Source organism: Symphalangus syndactylus, chromosome 15 (genome assembly GCF_028878055.3).
Source record: "Symphalangus syndactylus isolate Jambi chromosome 15, NHGRI_mSymSyn1-v2.1_pri, whole genome shotgun sequence".
Classification (NCBI taxonomy): Eukaryota; Metazoa; Chordata; class Mammalia; order Primates; family Hylobatidae; genus Symphalangus; species Symphalangus syndactylus.
This window is the reverse complement of record NC_072437.2, coordinates 99,439,300-99,456,269: the sequence shown is the minus strand read 5'-3', so window position 1 is coordinate 99,456,269 and position 16,970 is coordinate 99,439,300.

Below are 16,970 nucleotides of genomic sequence, written 5' to 3'. Positions count from 1 at the left end.
TGAAATCAACCATGGTGAGAATATTCACACCATGGGAGCTGGTAAATACTACAAATCAAGGTGTCCTTCCCATCTTCAGAGAATTGCTTGTTGAGCATTTACCCACATACCACTGGTAAGTCCATTTATCAGACACAGCTAGGATTAGGGACTGGTCTGTTAATAAACACAGTTGATTAAAGTGGTGAAAAATAGCTTGAAATGAAAATCTACATTAACTTGTCAATCTTTTGGTATAGAGCCAAGGCTTTTCGTTGAATGAGTTCACTTCGTTCCTAAATCATATCTATATTGCACCCCCCCCAACCATTTCCAGTTTCTGTTTCTTTAAAGAGCAGCAGGAAGGAAACTGCATGCCAAATACTTCTAGATTATCTTTCCAGTTTTTTACAGTTGTGTCGCTTTCACCTAATTTGATATTATTTTAGTGACTTGTCTATATTCTTTTCAAAATATTCCATTTATTTGTTATACAAATAATACTATTTTAACACTCACAGATTACAAATTGCATAATATTTGATTAAATTATGTAGTTATAATGATAAGGAACATTGACATAAATAGGTTTGTGAACAAACACCACTGATTCTTGATATGCAGAATTTTAGATATAGCACAGGCCAGCCTCAGCCCTAAACATCAGTCATTACAATTCCAGGCAACATAGAGAGTGATGATTAATCCCATTAATTAATTAAGCAGAGTTTAGTTGAAATTTCTACTGTATTATCATTATAAGCATTCTATTTTTCTGGTATTTAATCACTTAAAAAATAAAAACGACAAACATAAAACATATTTGAAATATTGTATACAAAATGACGTATTTAAAAAGCCTTATACGAACACTGATATAATCAAATTGAATCAAAGGCCACAAGATAACATGAAGTGTTTGTTATTTGATTCAAAGAAGCCAGAGTCTGACATAAAGAAGGCCAGAAATTGGCATAGGAAATACAAATTATGAGTGTCGAGGTATCTTTGTCACTATCACAGCAAAAACAACTACCACAATAATAATTAAGGTTTACTGAGCTCTTCTTATGTGTCAGCACTGTTATTCTAAAGAGATTTACATACACTTTGTCCATTATGGTTTAGGTGGGGAAACCTGAACACAGAAAGATGGTGTAAATTGCCTAGGAACCATGGCTGGTAGGGATTTGTGCTAGGTTTTAACTAAGGTAGCTCTGACTCCAGAGTCCAGGATCTCATAATACTATGTGCTACAAGCTGTAGGCACCAATGAGTATCAGCAGTCTCTAAATTCTCTACTATGTCTTTCAAGTGTGTTTATCTGAGGCTTGTTCTCTGACCACACTTGTGCTAGATGTTCCCATTCACTTGTGACTAAGGGAAGATGGGAGGGAAACAGGAAAGGAGGAGGCCAAAATCTCTCAAATTTATGATATATTTTCATTGCCCCTACTGCTTTAGTTATCTATAGCTACGGTACGATTTGCCGCACAAGTTAATGGTGCAAATGATCATTTATGATTATCCCCATGGTTCTGTGGAAATCCTGGGCTCAGCTGAGCAGTTCTTGCTTGGTGTTCTTTGTGCCATGTCTATCTGATGGTGGCTGGGGCAGAGTCAGCTGCAGGCTTGACTGGGCTGGATGTCCAAGGCCACTGGACTCACTTACATGGCTGGAAGTTGATGCTGACCTTTGGAGCAATTTCACCTGTTCACAAGAGCACCTACATGTGGCCTCTCCATGCGGCCTGGGATTCCTTGGAGAAAGATTGCTTCAGCTTAATCAGTGGTTCCAGAAAGCAAGGTGGAAGCTGCTGATCCTCTTAAGTGCTAGCATTGAAACTAGCATAAGCCTCACTTCCTCCATGCTTTATTAATCAAGCATTTCAAAGGTTAGGCCAGATTCAGATAGAGGAATATTGGGCTCTTCCACTCAGTGGGAGAACTAGAAAAGAATCTGCAGCCATCTTTAAGCCACCATATCTACCAGTTTCTGCCAATCTAAGACATCCTCAGAGCCTAGGTCAGGGGAAGCATCAAGTCTTACCCAACAGGCTTAGGAGTTTATCAATGGGCACAAAGAAGAAAATTGCCTCTGAGGACTAAGAAAGCCTATAGCAGTGCATATGGCCGTACTTGGCCTTAATATTTGAAACACATTTTGTTAGAGACCATCCCCTTTTTAGTGTGACTCACAAAATGTGCAAGTACAGAAAATGCATATTTTGAAGAAGACTTTTTTTCTTATTTTCAAAAAAGCAAAATCAGGAAAAATTTTGCAGTTAGCACACATCTTGTTTTCTGATTGGCTGTAAGTTGCCCTAGACACATAGTGGACCACCAAGGTTTGCATCCCCAGATTCTATACATATTCAGTTGCTTACTACAAATCAGTGCATTTTCAACTTGAGAGTACCTGGCATTCCAATAGGGCACAAATTTCTTTTTCACATATAAAAAATACTCTTCTGTAATGCCTCAATCTCTTGGATAAATTACGGCTATTATGCCTATTTTAATTCTCTTTATAAAAACTCAGTATTTAATGTCCTGGGACATTTTAACGCTGTATGTCAAGCTAATGTGCAAAACACAAACCCATTATTACCTATTTACTTGGGTTATTGTTCTGGCTAAGGTGTAATTTTCCACCAGGCATTTGTTTAGAAATTTGGCAGCACACAGAGACTATTTCCATACTTAAAAAGCATCCAGAATTTAGAATGACATCCAGCGATATTAAGCAAGTGTAGATAATGCTCTCAAACTTCATCAAATATTCATGGTTAATTATAGTCACAATATTTATGTTGCTGTGAAAATTAAGGTTGTGAGCCTCTTGTACACAGGCTAAAAATACAAGCTTACAGGCTGTGCTGTTGCTTACCCCTTTCATTACCGGAATTTCTCGTTGTCATTAAATACAAAGAATGGCAAGCATGGTGTTCTTTGGCTCTCTAATTCACACTGCAGATCTGCTCACTCCCTAGATAGACCTGAAAAAATATGATGAAAGAACCACTTATGTGATATTGCAATACTTGTGTGACTGGAGGCCCAGTGACTACCTTTTCTGGAAAAAAAAAAATCAGGACACATAGACTGACGAGTCTGAGAATACTTTGGACAGCCCAAGATAGATTATTTGAAATTCAAAGATTCTTGGAAAAATATGAGACATATGGTCATTACATCTGAAGGGAAATAGGATCACATGGTACAGAAGAAGGAAGGGCTTGAATCATTTCCTCTCATCTATTTTCTCCTCAACCATCGTTGAGAATAAAAATGCAGTTGTAAATTTTAAAGACGGTTTTGGGAAAAATCTTTCCAAAATATATCTCTGTTGTTAGTGTCTGTCTCTAAAGACTATCACTCAGAAATAAAGTTCAAACTTCCCAGATAAACTTTCGCCACTTCTTTCCTCTCCTCCTGCTGCTTGCTCTGGATGTGGACTTGCCAGGTCACAGCATTTGTAATTCTCAGTCTATCACATCTCTGGGCCTTTCTTATTCTATTTCTTCTTTTAGGAATGCTTATTTCCGTATGGCTCTCAGGAGAAGTTCATCTCCTCTTTACTGATAAACATCAATATCACCTTCTGTGCAGTTCTTGTACCTTCTAGAATCTACAATGTGAGCCAGATGCATGTTCCCCAAAGTTCCTCTTATCGCTGTACATAGCTTCCCTAACATACTTGTCTCACTTACACCCAATTATAGGCTTATATGTATGCCTCCCTTATCGAGTCATAAAAGACTCATCAAAATTGCAGATATGCAAATTTTAGATGACTAGTGAATGTGTTGGATGACGAAATTAAGTTTCAAAAAAAAATCAAAGTATTGAAATGATGGACTAGGATACATATGATGAAATTTATTAGAGTAAATGAAACATTCTTCATTCAATTTCAGAATACAACCATATAGTTTTAGTATAGACCTAGCTGAATAGCAGAAAGACGGAAATAAATGGTTTTTGTTCATTGTTAAGAATGAAATAAACCTATAGTAGTGATGAGGCACCTTAAAAATACACCCAATCCTCAATTACCCTAATACATTTACATAGAGAGAGAGAGAGAGAGGCTGTGTTCACACTTTGTTGGGCTCATCAGGAATATAATAATCGTCTAATCTAGAAGCCTTTTTTTTTTTTTTTTGAGACAGAGTCTCACTCTGTTGCCAAGGCTGGAGTGCAATGGCAAGGTCTTGGCTCACTGCAACCTCCACCTTCTGGGTCCAAGCAAGTCTCCTCTCTCAGCCTCCTGAGTAGCTGAGATTACAGACACCCACCATCATACCCGGCTAATTTTTGTATTTTTAATAGAGATGGAGTTTCACCATATTGGCCAGGCTAGTCACGAACTCTTGACCTCAGGTTGTCTAATCTAGAAGACTTTCTTTTAAGACAGTCACAGCAAAGTTCTGCTCATTGAGACACACTACTAGTTGCCTATCAATATCAATATTTATTCTCCTCTTCTCATGTATAGTATTTTCAAGAAGATAATGTGCCCAGCTAAAATATGTTTCCCAATATCCCTTGCAACTCCGTGACACAGTTATATTCAATCAAATGTTCGTGAAACTGTGATCCTTCTGAGAAAGCCCTTTCAAGAGTGCATATTTCACAGGAACATACATTCTTTTTGTTCTTTCTCTTCTGGGATGGGATAGAAATGCTGTTCTCAAGGCAGATTGGCCATGTAGAAGTCATGTGACAGCAATGAGAGGAGAAAAGTCCCATAGTAAGAATAATGAGAGGAGCCTGGGTCTTTGATGCCACTATGAGGACAGCCTACCTCTGGATTTTTTTACATAGAAAAATAAGCAACCATCTTGTTTAAGTCATTGTTGTTATGCTTTCTGATACTGGCAGCCTAAAACAACACTGACCAACACAGATGGTGACTGGGTATGGAAGGCTGAAAAAGGCTGTCAATGAAAAATTGACAAGTAGAGTTCATTTAGTCTGCAGAGGAGGGGACTAAATGGAAACCCACTCACCAGCATTAACTATCTGAAACACTGTTACATAAGAGAGACAGACTTTATCTCATGACTCCAGAGGGCAGAACGGGGCCTCATGGTAGAAGTTAAGAGAAGAAGATTGGACTCATCAAAGAAAGACTTGTCAGAGAGACAAAGCTACCTAAAAATAGAAACAGTTAAAGCATCACCACACAAGAAGTGGGGATTACACTGTTGGACCGAAATTTAAACCAGATGGGGACACTTAGCAGACCTACATTTCTATTTGCATTTCAGAACTTATCTATAAATTGGCAAACATTTCTGGAGTATCTGTTTTATTCCATATCTTCTGCAAATTTCAAAAAACATAAGGATTTAAAAATTGTGTCCTTATTGACCTTACTGTTTAGTAGCTGAGACATATTTATAAACAGATCACTTAGATAAAAACATTAAATGCTAAGATACAGATATTCACAAAGTAGAGAAGGGAATGTTTCCTTAAGATTGAAGTTTTCGGACTGGGGAGAAGTAGTATGATGAAAAAATAAAGGAGAAGGGAATTTCAGGCAAACAAATGGAATACACAGAGGCATCCTCTAGCAAAACAGAATGTTGTGTGTGAGGAAATCAGTGGTGTAGAAATACTGAGACATAAGTGCAGAGAATTGTAGCAGGAGAAGCAGCCACAGAAGGAGGTACAGGAGGATTATAGGGGGCTTTGCGTGCAGGCTGATGAAGCTAGACTTTATCCTATAAACAGTAGTTTCCTGACTTCCAAATTTCAAAGCAATACTTTTTAAAATGTGAAATGGACAGAGATTATTAATTTTGCCTTTTTCCAAGTCAGACTATTAAGAAAGCATGAGCCATAGTGTGCTTTAAATATAATTTCCTAATAGAGTATGTTTGCACCAAAACAATAGAAAGAATATACTCTTTAGAACAAAACAGTGTTTTAGAAGAAATAATTTGAAGTTTGTGTCAAGCTCATTTGTTCTATCTCAATTTTCTTCATATTGCCTAGAAAAACTCACCAGGGAGTTTTTACCAAAACTTTGGGGGTATAAAACATAGCAAATATTTATTATCTCTCCTGGTATGTGGGACAGGAATTTGGTGGCTCAGCTGGGCAGTTCTGGCTTCTGTCTCTCATGAGGAGGTTGCAGCCAAGTGGTGGCTGGGGCTAGGGTCATCTCAAGGGTGTTTTCACTTACATCTCCTACCAAGAATGAATAATGGCCACCAAAGATACTCAGATCTTTGTCCCTGGAATCTGTGAATTTAACTTACAAGACAAAAGAGACTTTGCAGGTATGATTAAATCAAAACTCTTAAAATGAGGGATTATCCTGGATTATCTAATTGGGTCCTAAATGCAATCACAAGTACAAAAGGGAGGCAGAAGGAGATTTGACATTGAAGGAGGTAATGTGGCCCCTGAAGCAGGATGCCATGCTGCTGGCTTTCAAGGTGGAGTAAGGCACCACATGCCAGGGATTGCAGTTTTAGAAGCTGGAAAATGTGGCTATGCATGGTGGCTCATGCCTGTAATGCCAGCACTTTGGGAGGCCAAGGGGGGCAAATCATTTGAGGCCAGGAGTGCGAGACCAGCCTGGGCAACATGGCAAAACCTCGTCTCTACTAAAAATACAAAAATTAGCTGGGTGAGATGGCACACACCTGTAATCCCAATTACTTGGGAGGATGAAGCACAAGAATCACTTGAACCCAGGAAGCAGAGGCTGCAGTGAGCTGAGATCATGCCACTGCACTCCAGCTTGGGTGACAGAGGAAGACTGTCTCAGAAAAAAAAAAGAAAAAGAAAGAAGCTGGAAAAGGCAAGGGAGCCTCCAGAGGGAGAAGGGCCCTGCTGACACATTGACTGAGGCCCAGTAAAACTAATTTCAGACTTCTCTCTCCAGAACTATATGAGCATAAGTGTGTATTGTTTTAAACCACAAATTTTTTGGTAATTTGTGACAGCAGCTATAAGAGAGCAATACAAATGAGAGGAATTAGACAGCTGGGGCTGGAACTGCAAGTGGGGCTCTTTAGATATCTCCCCCATTTCTGTGTGGTCTCTCCACATGGTGTCTCCAGCAGGATGGCCTCTTGATAGCCAGGATTCTTACGTGGTGGCTTGAGTATGCAAAGGCACTTGTCCCCTAGGAACCAGGCAGAAGTTATTTTGATTTTTAAAAAGTTTGCTGTAAAAGTCACAGAGCATCACTTCCAGCACATTCTATTCATTAGAAACAAGATAGTAAGTCTGGCCCACATTCGAAGGGAGGGGAATCAGACTTCACCTTTTTAAGTGAGGAGTGTTGAAGAATCTGCTGAGATATTTTAAAACTGCAATTATTAATACAGGCAGTTATTTAACTCTAGAAGCTTCAGTGCTTGACCTTTTATATTTGAGTCTATGATCCAACTCAAACCATCTTTTATGAATAGTGTGAGGTAGGGATCAGAGTTTATTTATTTTCTATATGAATATCTAATTGACTCAGTGTTATTTATTGATAAGAAATCCTTTTTTCTTTTTACAGCTCTAACTTGGTTAAAAAAAAAAGGAGATGAATTTATATGTATGGGTCTGTTTTTAGACTCTTTATTCTCTTTTATTGCTCTATTTGCCTATCCTCATCCAATACCAATTACATTAGGGTTATAGTAAGTTTTAATATCTGGTTGTTTTAAGTTCTTTATCTTTGACTTCTTCAATATTGCCTTGGCCAGTCTAGGTCCTTTGAACGGAACTGACATTTTAACAATATTGTCTTACAATTCATGATATGTCTCTATGTTAATTTATTTCTTTTAATTTCTTTCAGTATGGTTTTGTGGATTTTTTTTTGCATTTTTTCACTGGAATTATTGATACAGGAGCTAGATATAAATTATTTAGACAGACAGTGATGGTAAGAGAGTCTTCAGTAAGATTTCCTTTTAGTAAAAAGCAGCCCCCCAAATCATTTCTTTTCAAACAAAAAGCAGCCTGAAAAATCAAGCTGTGAGCACAGATAAGCAAGCTAAAAGCTTGCATAGGTAAATGCCTATAGAAAAGGGATACCTGGAAGCCAGGCATTTTCAAAATGGAAGCTCCATCTTCCTTTCTCTTTGTCAACCATGTCTTCAGTAAAGGAACAAGCAACATGGCACCAGCCAGGTAGACACCTCATCTGCATAATAAAAGATTAGGGTGGGATGGCCAGCTTCTTCGTGTGCTATACAAACAGCACACTTGGTCCACCCAATCTCTCATGCCCTATGTAAATCAGACACCGCCTCCTCAACTGGTCTATAAAACCCTGTGCATTTTACCATGGAACCAGAAGACACACCTCAGGAACCTCTCTCTCTCTTTAGGAGGGAGTGAGCTTTTCTCTTTTCTCTTGCCTATTAAACCACTGCTCTTAAACTCACTTCTTGTGTGTCTGTGTCCTTGATTTCCTTAGCATGAGATGATGAATCTCGTGTATTTACCCCAGACAACGATGCCACTTCATTATCTCCAAATATTTCATCTTTTAAACACTATTGTGAATGATTTCCTAAATTTTATTTTTGATTATTTATTGATAGTAAACAGAAATACAATTTATTTTCATTGTATTAAGAAAATACACTTATTTGTTCTAATGGCTCCTATATTGTTTTAGATTTTTAGTATACACAATCATGCCATTTACCAAAAAAGATAGTTTTACTTTATATATCCCAATCTTCATACCTTTATTTCATTTTCTTTTCTTGCCTTATTGCACCAACTAAGATTTCAGGCACAATGCTGAATAGAAGATGTGATAGAAGGCAGCTTTTCCTTGGTTCTAACCACAAGAAAAAAAGTGTTCAATACTTCACCATACAGATGATGTTAAATTAAATATTTTCTTGACAAACTTTACCAGATTGAGGAATTTCTAGTCTTACTTTACTGATTTTTAAGAACCTTGAACGAATATTACATTTTATTTAAAAATTCTTTGTCTATTGAAAGAGATCGTATTTTCCTTCTCTTTTGTTAATATGGTGATTTTCACTGATTGGTTTTTAAATATCAATCAGTCTTGTATTCCTGGGGAAAAAAAGCTCATTTAATCATGTTATATATAACATATTTCATATGTAACAGGATTCAGCAATATTTACTCATACTTTGTTTAGGATTTTTGTGTTTATGAGGAATATCGACCTGTGGAAAGTGTTATATTCCTCTGTTCTCTGAATAATAATTGTATATTATTGCTGTTACTACTTTATTTTTTAAATTAAGGATTCTAGTCTTTTAACAGAAATTGGACTATTCATTATTTCTGTTTCTCCTTACTTTTCAGTTAGTCTATTCAATTTGAGCTATTAAATTTATTGATGTAAAATTTTTCATAATATTCTTTTTTAAGATCTGTAAAATTATCATTAGTTTTATTTTGTATTTCTAATAATGTTATTTTTTGCTTTCTATTTTTTCTAAATTAATCTTGCTAGAAATAGATCTACTTTGAAAGTACAAACTTCTGATCTTGCCTATTTTTATTAACAATTTTGTGTTAGGTTTCTGTTTTATCATTTTCTACACTTATTTTTCTAAGTTCCTATTACACTTTCTTTGGGTTTCATCTGATATTTTTTTTACAGAATTTTGAGATAAAATCTTGAGACTGACCATCGATTTTCTTTTCTAATATATTTTTTGTAGCTGTAAATTTGTATTCTGAAATTTTCTAGTTATCTTTATGTTAATGGTTTCTAATTTAAGTACATTTTGGTCAGAGGATGCACTCAGACAAAAACTTTCCAAGAATTGCAATTCTTGAAAATATATTAAGACTATTCTTGTGTCCCAGAATAGAATCCATTAATGTAAATGTTTCATGTGGATTTTTAAAATGAGCATTCTATAATTATTGTTTATAATGTTTTATCAAAATCAACTAGGCCCAATTTTTAATACTATTGTTCAAATTTTCTTTATCTTTGCTAATATCTTTTTCCTTATTCTATCAATTAGTGAAAAGTAATAAAATCCCCAACTATGATTGAGGGTTTTTTGTTGCTTTTTAAAGTTCTGTCAATTTTTGCTTTGTATATTTTAAGTCTTATTAATAAGTTTATATGAATTTAGAATAGTTATGGCTTCTTATTGACATTTTCCTTTTGTCATTTCTAGCATCATTCTACCCTGAAAATTTATTTTGTCTCATAAAGCCATTACAGAGCGCTTTTGATGATTGTTTGTATAGTGTGTCATTTTCTAACCTTTTATTTTAAATGTATGCCCATAAATTTATAGTATCTTTACTGTAAACAGCATTTGATTGGGTTTGGCTTTGTTCTGTTTTGTTTCCGTTCTCTAATAAACTTTGCCTTTTAGTTGGAATGTTTAGTCCTTTTACATTTAATGCTATTGATAGAGTTGAGTTTAAGTGCACTATCTTACTTTTTGTTTCTCTTCTCTGTTCTTTATTACTTCTTTTTTGACCTATATCGGATGAGTTAATTGTTTTTGTTTCTATTTTTCTCATCTTTAGCTATTTAGTTTGCTATTATTATATTAATTTTATAGTGACTACACCAGAGACATCAACTGCATAGCAGATTTGTAATGGTTAATTTAGCTTAGTGATTTTACCACTTTCTAATGGTAAAATAGAATATAGCAATTTAATGCCATTTAGCTCCCTATCGTCCTTTGAGCTAATGTCACATATTTTGACTTCAACATAAGTCATAAACTGCATAAAACTTTATTATTCATAATTTGGAAACTCTCAATATTCCTTTATATTTATCCAAATGTGTGCCATTTTCGGTACTTTTTAATTCTTCAATTTATTCCATGCTTCCATTTGGGATCATTTTTCTTTAGCATAAAAACTTCCTTCACTATTTTTTATTATGCATGTCAACTGATGACAAAATTGTTCTACTTTTATTTGCCTGAACACATTCCTTTAAAATTCCAGCTTATTTTTAAAGACTTTCTTAAATCAGGAATAAAATTCTAAGTTGGCAGTACTTTTTGTGGGTTTTTTTTTGTGTACTTCAAAAATGTCTTTTCCTAATTACTGACTTCCATAGTTTGTTTGTCTTCTGTTTTTGTAATCATATGTCGCAAGTTGTGTATAAAATAATGTAGAAGCCCCAGATAATATTTTTCACCAATGAGTATTTCTTACTTCCTCTGTTAGGCAGAAAGTGTGAGCCACTGATCTCACCTATCTGATAAAGAACAGATTGGAGATATCGCTGAAAAAAATTCAGTTTCTCTTTAGTTTTTCTTGTTCCTTGGGAATTCCTGCTTCCCTAATCCCTATCTAGTGTTTTTTATGTATTTGTTTGTTTGTTTTGAGAACTTGATGGATCTCCCATATTTCTACCCTGGAAGTTCCATCCTTTGGAGATTTGAACTGGAGTCTCTGGACTCCTACATTTTACAGATTTAAAATCTGGCAAATATTATGAAGGGGACATGGTGCTTTTCCTAAGCACCATGAACTGCAGGAAATTTCGCTAGGCCTTTCTGATCTGAAATCCTCCATGAATATGGCCCTCCAAGGCCATTGAAAACCTGGTGGAAACATTCTTTTTTCCAAGATTCTGAGCTCTATTCGTTAGGCCCTGGCTTCAAATATGTTCAAAATATGTTAAGAGCATACCAATTACATGTTTCTTGCTGACCTTCTTCCTTCAGAGGAAGTTTTGTCTCCTCCACATCACAAAATTGAGGTAGATTTTACACGGCCCCTCTAGCATAGCTCTCTCCCCCTTGCAATGCCTAAGAACTCAATAAAGAACTGTGGGTAAAATTAGCCTTGTGATTGGGGCTTCTCTATTGTCTAGTTTGTTCTGCCAGCTCTGCTTGATATCCAAATGCTCTTCTTATTATTCTCATCTCTAGCAGAAGCCCTCTGCTTGTGCCAAGTCTGAGTCAGCCTAAACTCAAAATTATCACATGACTTCATGGAAGAAGATGACAGTCAGAAATTACTAACTTACTTACGAATGAATTTTCCATCTCTGGAATTTTAGATGTCTAATTCTTGTTGATTTCAAAGCCTTTTGTATGATATTTGCAATGTATCCAGTATTTTATAGTGTTTGCAGAAGGAATGTTTACCTACTATTGCCCAATGTAACCACCCTACAGCAAAAGTACAGAGCTGGCGTTTTTAACCTACCTCTCTTAATAACTGATAGAACACAAAGACACAGACATTAAGAAGAATATAGAAATTTGAACAAAGCAATTTACATTTTATCTCATTTATATATAAATATCTTATATATATTTATTTACATATAGACGGCCTACACCGAACAGGTGTCAGATATTCAGGTAAAGAATATCTGCTCTTTTACTTGCTTATGGAACATTAAAAAAACCAACGGCATGCTAGGTTGTATAAACCACATCCCAGCATATTTCAAAGGATAAAGTTAAATGATATTTGTATGTTCTGTAATAAAGTTGGAATTACATTAACAATCAAAAAAAGATAACTAGAGGGAGATGAAGAGGAAAGTTGAGGCTTAGTATAAGAAGTTGGTTTACTAACCAGTTTACCAGTCTCTTTGCCATTTCTTCTTGCATCTTAAACTTTCTTTCTGGTTTCAATTTCTTCCTTCAAGTATGTTATTTAGAGTACCTTTAATAAGCCATTTATTGGGGGTGGGCTATTTCAGTTTTTATTTTTCTGAAAATGTCTTTATATTGCTATTTTAAATGACAATGTAGCTTAGAATATAATTATTGGTTGATACTTTCAGCAAATTAAAGATATAATTCTACAGTTTCTTGGGTTTACTGTTACTAGTGAGAATTCTCCTGTTAAAATAATATATTCTTTTAGATATTTTGCTCTCTCTGGTGCTTTTAAGATCTGATTGTGAAACAGGTTCACTGTGCACTGGTTACCAACTTGTCTAAATCCGGTAAGCCAGAACATATTTATATGTAACAAGTTACATGAAACAATTTTATTACCTACAACCAAGTAGCAGGGGACAACCAAAGCTGAAAATTCATTGTGAGTCGGTCCCCCAAGGTTCAGAATGCTGCACAGGGTGGATGGAGTCTTGACTGTGTGTGCCCACTTGCACTGCAGATGAGGGACCCTGAAAGGCAGCCCTTTGAGGTTATGTTTCTGATAGTCACATGACTCACTGGGCTAGAGTATTGAAGAACTTCCTGTTCTATGAGAGGACTGGAATAAAGCCCAGGCTGTTATGGCCAGCTCCCACTCATCTATGGCTATTTCATCTCAGCACACTCTACGGTTTTTATTGAGAATTATTAAAAGTAACGGCAAAAAACGTAGTTAACTTTTGCACCAAGCTAATACATGCAAGAAAATGGGGAGTACTGGGCTGTTCAAGGCCACCTGGAGAATTGTCCCACACTCATTGTCTTTCGTGTTCTGAAATTGCACTGTGGTATGTCTACTTGTAAACTGTGTTATGTCTCTTGAATCAGAATATTAATTTAATCAATTCTAAACAATGCTCAACATATATCTCATCAAATATTACCTCTTCCTAATTCTCCCTGATCTCATCTTCTAAAGGTAATTTGATGTACATTAGTCTTTATTCTACTATCCATGTCTTAATTTCTGTTTCTTATTTTGTGTCCCTTTGAGGTTTTGTCCTGTTTTCTAGAAATTTCCTCAGATCAATCTTTCAGTTCTTTAATATTATCTTATCCCATTGAGGTCACCCATTAAATTTTAAATTTCAATGATAATGTATTTCATGTCTAGAAGTTCTCGTTCTATTTTTTATATTACTTTGCTTTTATAAATCTTTCTCCTTTTTCTATTTTTTCCCATAATTTATTAGGCATTTCAATATATCTGTTTCATGATCTGTAACAGTTTCATTGTTATTGAATAATCTGATGATTTTTAAAATTTTGAATATATTAAATTATATTCTGTCATTGATTGTTTTTGTTTAATCTTGATAATATCTAATTTATTTCCTATGATCTTTGTGATTATAAATTATGAGCTCCTGCTCATCTTTGATTCATATTTATGGGAGTTTTGAGCAGCCTGTGTTAAAGGCACACCTGTCAAAGAGTATTTGGATTGATTTTTCCCTGATACTATTGTTGCTCTCAAACAGTGTCACTGTTTTCCCCCATCTTTTCTTTTTTTTAATTGTGCAAAAACATAACATAAAATTTACTATCTTAACCACTTCTGAGTGAACGGTTCAGTAGTATTAAGTATATTTACATTGTTGTGAAATCGATCTCCAAAATTTTTCATCTTGCAGAACTGAAACTCTATGCCAATTAAATAATTTATCTTCCCCCAATTCCCTCCTCAGCCCTGATAACCACCAATCTACTCTTTCTTTTTATGAATTTGACTACTTTAGATACTTTAAGTGGAATTATACTGTATTTGTCTTTTTGTGAGTGGCTTATTTCCTTAGCATAATATTCTCAAGGTTCATCTGTATTGGAGCATGTGTCACAATTTTCCTCCGTTTTAGGCCGAATAATATTCTGTTATATGTATATATGTTATGTTTTCTTTATTCCATTCATTTATCAACACATGCTTGTGTTGCTTCCACCTCTTGGCTATTGTAAATAGTACTGGCACAAACATGGGTGTGCAAATAGTCACTTTTTGTTTTGTTGTGTTCTCACCCCGGGGTTTCTTAGGCCACTTAGGAAGTAAGAACTTCCAAGCGACCACACTGGTAGTTACAAACTCTCTTTGGGGAGTTTTCACCCAGAATCAGGCATAATCTGGCAAGTTTCTGTTACACCCCTGCACCAAAAGATTAAACTTTTTTTCCAGTCCACCCTTTCTCTAGAGGTGTAAGTATCAAAAGTCTTAGATTGATATGTCATCATCACATTGACCCTCTACCAGGAGTGGTCTGACAGCTTTATCTCCTGTCTTTCTGTGCCAAAACAGCAACAACAACAAAAAAACATCAGCCAGGCGCGGTGGCTCAGGCCTGTAATCCCAGTACTTTGGGAGGCACAGGCGGGCAGATCACGAGGTCAAGAGATCAAGACCATCATGGCTAACATGGTGAAACCCTGTCTCTACTAAAAATACAAAAATTAGCCTAAGGTGGTGGGTGCCTGTAATCCCAGCTACTTGGGAGGCGGAGGCAGGAGAATTGCTTGAACCCGGGAGGCTGAGGTTGTGGAGAGCGGAGTTTGTGCCACTGCACTCCAGCCTGGCAACAGACCGAAACTCTGTCTCAAAAAAAAAAAAAAATCTTGTTTTCCCAGGTTTACAATCAACTCCAGGTAATACTACTTCAGTTTTTTTAGCTTTGCTTTAATTTTCAGCATCTGGAGAATACCCTTACCTTTTTACCTTTTTGGGAGCTCAGCTATGCATTTGAGAGGATGTTTGTTATTTTTCACCTATGTTTTTTAACAATAACTATTTTTCTTAATTTATTTCATATATATTAACTACCTCAAGACTATGCATAAGCTAATCACTTCTTTTTGAATATTTAATAAGTTTTTCATGTATGCGTGATATATATACTACATATCTATACATATAAGTTCTATTTTTTCAACTAGTAAGTTCTTATACTGCTCTGTCAATTCTGGCATCAGTGGCATCAGTACCACAATAAAAATTTTTATTTTGTAGCTTTAGAGTACATTTCAATACCTGACAATTCCCTTATTATTCTTTTTTTAGGTATTTTATTTGCTATTCTTTCTAGATGATTATCCCAGATAAACCATACCTCTCCTAACCATGTCCTAGTAATACACTAGACTGATAACTACTTATGTCGCATGGAAAGTCACATATATTTTATTTTTTAAAACATCTACAGATATATACAGACCAAATTTTTAGAAGAATCTCTGTTGATCTACCCAGCTCTCAGATACCACCTTTCACTCCTTTCTTCTTTTGATATGAATCACTGTCCCCAAACCAAGTGCTCTTGCAATCTCATCCTTTTTATCAAAATGTGCCATTAAGAAAGAATCTGACCCAAATAATTTGTAATAGGCAACATGTTTCCTCTCCCAGTAGTAGCTGTGAGTTTTGCCTTAGCTCAAATAGTAGAATAAAAAGATTTACCCTCAAATATCACGTTAGTGAATGAGAGAGATTCTTTCCCATTCTTGAATTTCTGGAAGCTTAGCTCCACTTTTCTAGTACATAAAGTACATTCCCACAGAATGCGGCCTTAAGCATGGCCATAAACATTTATTGTTATTATTCATCTGCCTGATTCTTCTTCCCTTTGCCATCTGGAGATTTGACTTCAAACTTCAGCTGAAAGAAAATTGTCCTCTGTATCCCTCTCAGATTCACCCTGATGCCAGGGCTGCTCATGTGGGATCACACTGTACAGCCATGGACATGTGAGTGCTGTTTTGCAGCTGCATGCTGCACCCAGACTAGGCCCATCCATGGACCTCTCCTCTCCCTCAGTGCCCACCTGGTACACAATCAGTCTTCCTACTCCTTTTTTCAACTACCATAGAAGATTGTAAAGCTAATAACATAATCTATTCCCAAATATTTAGTACAAGAGGAAATGAAACAAGAAAGGAAAAATTACTTCCATATTAAAAAAAAAAAAAACTATGGGGAAAGAGATCCAGTGGAAGATACTACTCTAAGTGGACTTCCTAGACAATTATACCTAAGGTGATTTTGAAAGTTCACTGGGCAAAGATAGTAGCTGAATCTATTCAGCAGCAGCCCATGAATGCTTAAGAAATTATGTGAATGAGCCCTTCCTGTGACCTTTAGAACTCAAGGAAAAAGATTGCAGAAGCATCAACATTTTTCAGCGGTTCCAAAATAATTCATTTATGCTGTGAATTGGTGCTTCTGTGTACCTAGACTGACCAGTATTTGATAGACTGTCTTGATATCCATTAAAGGACGAATTATGTTTATTAAATGGGGTAGTTATCATAGGATTTCAACTCTTTGGCCTCATATTTTCTTCCCAACAAAATAACCTCCACTTTTGAGAAGACAG